Consider the following 6281-nt stretch of genomic DNA (forward strand, 5'->3'; position numbering starts at 1 on the left):
TGGCATGGCGTTGCATAATGGAGTGATAGCCTTCCTTATTCAAAATCCCATTTACCTTGTACAAATCTCCCACTTTACCAGCACCAAAGCAACCCCAGACCATCACATTACCTCCACCATGCTTGACAGGCACTCTTCCAGCATCTTTTCAGTTGTTCTGCATCTCACAAATGTTCTTCTGTGTGATCCAAACATCTCAAACTTTGATTCGTCTGTCCATTAAACTTTTTTCCAATCTTCCTCTGTCCAATGTCTGTGTTCTTAAGTCCATATTAATCTTTTCCTTTTATTAGCCAGTCTCAGATATTGCTTTTTCTTTGCCACTTTGCCCTGAAGGCCAGAATCCTGGAGTCGCCTCTTCACTGTAGACGTTGACACTGGTGTTTTGCGCATACTATTTAATGTAGCTGCCAGTGGAGGACCTGTGAGGCATCGATTTCTCAAACTAGAGACTCTAATGTACTTGTCTTGTTGCTCAGTTTTGCAGCGGGGCCTCCCACTTCTCTTTCTACTCTGGTTAGAGCCTGTTTGTGCTCTCCTCAGAAGGGAGTAGTACACACCGTTGAAGGAAATCTTCAGTTTCTTGGCAACTTCTCGCATGGAATAGCCTTCATTTCTAAGAATAAGAATAGACTGTCGAGTTTCACATGAAAGATCTCTTTTTCTGGCCATTTTGAGAGTTTCATAGAACAAACAAATGTAATGCTCCAGATTCTCAACTAGCTCAAAGGAAGGTCAATTTTATAGCTTCTCAAATCAGCCAAACTGTTTTCAGCTGGGCTAACATACTTGTGCAAGGGTTTTCTAGGGTTTTCTAAACATTCATTAGCCTTCTTAGACAGTTAGCAAACACAATGTACCATTAAAACACTGGAGTGGTGGTTGGTGGAAAAGGGCCTCTATACACCTATGTAGATATTGCTATAAAAACAAGAAGTTTGCAGCTAGAATAGTCATTTACCACATTAACAATGTATAGAGTGTATTTCTGATTCATTTAGAGTTAGCTTCATTGAAAAAAAAGTTATTTTCTTTCAAAAATAATGAAATTTCTAAATGAACCCAAACTTTTGAACGGTAGTGTAGGTTAAGCCAAGTAATTAAGCCTAAGCTGTGCAAAAAGTCATTGGAAATTTTAGCAATAGCTACAAAGCACACTATAACATTTATTGCTGGTTAAGTATAAAAAAAGTTTGAAAATTGTACTACTTTTATTATTTTGATTTTTGATATGTTTAGTTCTTTACTATTGAATTCAACAACAAAAATAAACGTGAATTACAATGCAGCCATTAAATATGAAGTTTGCTTAAGCAAGACTTTTTTGCTGAGTGTAAATTTATCATGTGACAGCAGCGGCTGCATTACCTCTGGGGCTAATGATTCTATTTTAAGTGATCTGTTTAATAAGGTGTTACTAATTCTGTCGCTTCTCATCCTTTTGGTATTGTAAGTACCTAAGTGAATAATTAATGCTAACTATGGACTTCTATTTATTCATGTATCATGTAACCTGGAAAACCTGAGACAGCAGATTACCATATTTCAAAACAGCAGCAAAACTTAAAAAAATGTGTATCTGCAATTCTCATACATAAAACAAAGCACTTTATTTCAAGGGCATGCGTTTATAATACTTAGCTTAAAAATCTCATCTAAAATACCAGCAAGCAGTTTTATTACAATAAGAAGGTAAGCTGGCTGTTTCGTCTGGCCAACCCTTATTACAGTTGCCCCTCAAATTACATTATTTTTATCTTTATTTTTTTCTGGCATACAACAGATGTTACATTATACATAAATAACATTATTTGTTATCCTCCATTTCTAGCTCTCTCCAGAAAAGAAAGAAAGCAATTGTAATATATGACCATGCTGTCAATGCCATGGAAGTAAAGGAAGCAGTGGTCACGTATGTGGACTGACTTTCCAATAACACTTGGGACTACAAGATCCCTATGCTCTTGCTTAGATTTGGTCCAAGGAGGTGAACCCCCAGTGATTATATATTTGTCACTCACTACTACTATGGGTACTGTTAAATGTATTTAGTGGGAACATCACTTTAACACTAGACCATTGCCATATCAAGTGTATGAAATCAATGGAATGACTGATCTCACTCTTGGAGCATTTATCATTCTCGTTTCTTTCAATTAAAACTTTACTGTTAAATATAATCTATGGCAAATAATAATTTGTACTATTTTATTTATTTTATTTTAGTTTCTACTTTTAATTTTAGCATGATTTATCTAAATTTCTGTGAACAGAGTTCAAAATCTCCACTGTGACTAATTTACAACATTTATTTATTCCAGGTCAATTATTGTTCCTAGAACTGGATAACACATTTAAAAAACTTCCCTTGGCTGGTGTCCACAGTTCAGGACCCGGTCCTTTGTCTGCCCTTATTCACACAGAGGTCAACTTTGACACATGGTAAGGTTTTTAATATTAGACAGTGTAGGACTATCCCGAGCGGATTCACCTTGCCGTGATGGGATAGCTTTTATGCTATTTTTGATCAAAAACAGTGTTACTAAGAGCCCTATTTTATTTGAATGCACTTGCTTTCTATTTATTTTCAGCAGGGTTTATGTTCATTTTGCTTCTTGTAGGTTTTTCTGATTCATGGCCATTGTGAAACATGCATTTATGTGCTGCATGTATACCAACTTAAACCAAGATCAAATTTTGTGTTTTTTCTTTGTATTTTTGCATTCTGTGCAAACCAGGTTGTGGCCTCCCAAAAAAAATGACGTGGGGTCCCCCTATTTTAATAGCTAGCAAAGGCTAGGCAGACAGCTGGGGGTTGATATTAATAGCCCAGGAAGGGTGCCATGAATATTGGCCACCTCCCAGGCTAGAAACACCAGCCCTCAGCTGCCCCAGAAATGGCACATCCATAGGATGTGCCAATTCTGGCACTTACCCTCGCTCTTCCCACTGCCCTGTAGCAGTGGCAGTGGGGTAATAGGGCTGGGGTTGATGTCAGCTTATAATGCCAGCTGACATCAAGCCCAGGTTAGTAATGGGGAGGTGTCTATAAGACACCCCCATTACTAACCCCAAAGTGAAAGTTAAAAAAAACACCAACACCCAAAATAAAGTCCTTTAATTGAAATAAACACACATTCCTTTAATGTTCTAAATTAAACTCTACTTACCGTATCGCCCATTCCAGCTGAAGCCAATGTCTTCTGCAATAAAAGTAAAATAATAAACCAACCTCATCCTTACCTTTCCATGGTTCCCAGGAAGGCTTCAGCTCTGCTACATTGACATGACAGGCTGGATCGCAGCAGAACACTGCCATCCAGCTTGCCATGCCGCAGACACTCAGAAGCTACTCATTGTCTCACTGTGACGGCATCCAGATGACCCGAGTTCATGTCCACTGAACTCAGCTCACCTCATGCACGTCACTGACAGCGTGGAAGAATTCTCCTACTCATGCGGTGCTGGCAAATGATGTCACCGCTTGAGCAGGAGAATTCTCCCACGCTGGGATGGCATTTAGATAGCAGGCTGGATGGTAGCAGAACGTTGCCATTGTTATGATCTGCAACATGTACTAAGGAAAGATAGGGGAAAGCTGTCCCTACAGTAAGACTAACCTGAATCCCTATGATGTAGCGGGCTGCCTGTTCCTAGTGAACAGACCCGCCTTAGTCCTCGGCTAGTCTGAACGAAGACCTATAGAATTAAGGGAAGGGGTCCCTAAAAGAACTAAGGACTGGGACAAAAAAGGGACACCTCCTAAACAGAAGTTGTTGCAGAACACAAAAAGACAAACTGACAAAAAGTACTAGAGGTCCCAGAGGACCAAGCAAACTTGACAGAGAAAGGCACAGAAGCACCAAGCTAGAGAGACAGTAGAACAATGAAGTCCAGCACAGCCAGAAGGGCGGAGCTGGAATATAAAGGCAGATGGTCACATGACCGCAAACCACAAGATAGAAAAAACAAACAGGAGGGTTCTAACAGTACCCCCTCTTTTATGAGGATCCTCCGGATCCTCCAGGCCCAGGCCTATCCAGAAACCTCATTTGGAAAGCTTTAACAAGCCTAGGAGCTGAGACATCATCCGTCCTTACCCAGGAGTTGTCTTCGGGACCGAAACCCTTCCAGGAGACAAGATACTGTAATCTCCCTCTATGCCATCTAGAATTCAAGATACCAGAAATTTCATATTCGCCATCTTCCATCACAGGAGGAACTGTGACAGTGGTTTCCCTATCAGATACGTCAGCCTTTTTCAACAAGGAAACACGAAACACAGGATTAATCTTCCAGGAAGTAGGGACATCCAACCTAACAGCAGACAAGTTAACAACCTGAAGCACTTTAAATGGACCCACAAACTTAGGACCCAGTTTTTTAGAGGGAATCCTCAACCGCAGGTTCTTCGAGGACAACCAAACCATGTCACCCACAGTAAGCAAAACCTCTTTATGTTTCCTGTCAAAATACTTCTTGGACTTCTTGTTAGCCTCTTGAAGGTTACAACTTACATTAGTCCAAACTCTCTCCAAATCACTGGAAAAATTCTCCTCCTCCGGCACCGCCGACCAGAATTTGGAGAGTGAACCAAAAGACTGATGTCTCCCAGTACAACAAAAAAAATGAGAACACCAAGCAGAGGAGGATGTATGATTGTTAAGAGCAAATTCTGCGAGATGCAGAAACTCAGACCACGCCTCTTGATTGTCTGCCACAAAACAGCGCAAAAACTGTTCAACATCCTGGTTCTTTCTTTCAGTCTGTCCATTTGACTCAGGATGATAACCAGACGAAAATGACAAATGGACTCCCAACCTGTCACAAATAGCACGCCAAAAGCGAGCCACAAACTGAGGTCCTCTATCAGAAACAATATACATGGGAATGCCATGGAGCTTGACAATCTCCTTAGCGAGTGTCTTGGCGCAGGGCAACTTAATGAATGGAACCAAATGACACATCTTACTAAAACGGTCCACGACCACCCAGATGACAGTAAAACCCTCGGACACAGGAAGATCAGTAATAAAATCCATAGTGAGATGAGTCCAAGGCGCCTTAGGAACCTCCAAAGGGCAAAGCAACCCCGCAGCAGGAGTATGTGAAGCCTTTGACCTAGCACACACAGTACACTGACGCACCCACTTGATAACTTCCTTCTGCCATCCAGGCCACCAAAAACTGCGACCGCAAACCACAAGATAGAAAAAACAAACAGGAGGGTTCTAATAGCCATCCAGCTTGTCATCCTTCAGAGATTGCTCTCCGCAAACATGCAGGACGGGGACCCGAGCTCCCGCCCAAGCATCGCGCAAGTATTCGGCGTGCTCTGAGCATCTCGAGTACTGAGATGCTCGGGCGAGTACCGAGCAGTGGCGAGCATGCTCGCTCTTCACTAATAACCACCCTTTGTTTCCTATCACTGAGCCAGTTCTTAATCCACCTACATATATTATCCCCTATCCCCATTGTTCTCATTTTATGTATCATCCTTTTGTGTGGAACCGTATCAAAAGCTTTTGAAAAGTCGATATACACAACATCCTCTGCTTTTCCTTGGTCGAGTCCAGAACTTACCTCCTCATAAAAGCTGATCAGATTAGTTTGACAGGAATGGTCCTTCGTAAACCCATGTTGATATTGGGTCATGAGGTTATTTTTCTTCAGATACTCTAGTATAACATCTCTTAGGAAACCGTCCAGGATTTTACCCACACTAGAGGTTAAGCTTACTTGCCTATAATTTCAAAGTTTGGTTTTTGTCCCCTTTTTGAATATTGGCACCACATTTGCTATATGCCATTCCTGTGGTACAGACCCTGTTATTATGGAATCTTTAAAAATTAAAAACAATGGTCTATCTATTACGTTACTTAATTCCTGCAGTACTCACGGGTGTATCCCATCTGGGCCCGGGAATTTCTCAACTTCAGTGATTTTTAGATGCCGCCATACTTATTGCTGGGTTAAGCAAGTGACATTTAATGGAGAATTTTTGTCATCACTGATCATGTTTTCTGACATGTGATTTTCTTGTGTAAATACTGTTGAAAAAAAATCATTAAGCATATTGGCTTTTTCCTCATCCTTATTCACCATTTCACCAAGACTATCTTTAAGGGGGACAACACTATTATTTTTTAGTTTTTTACTATTGATGTAGTTAAAGAATATTTTGGGATTATTTTTACTTTCTCTGGCAATGAGTCCCTCTGTCTCAATCTTTGCTGCCTTGATTTGGTATTTACAGAATTTAATTAATTTTCTGTATTTAT

The sequence above is a fragment of the Phyllobates terribilis genome, unplaced genomic scaffold, assembly GCF_046119375.1.
Source record: "Phyllobates terribilis strain yellow unplaced genomic scaffold, ASM4611937v1 Scaffold_2__4_contigs__length_985480577, whole genome shotgun sequence".
Lineage (NCBI taxonomy): Eukaryota > Metazoa > Chordata > Amphibia > Anura > Dendrobatidae > Phyllobates > Phyllobates terribilis.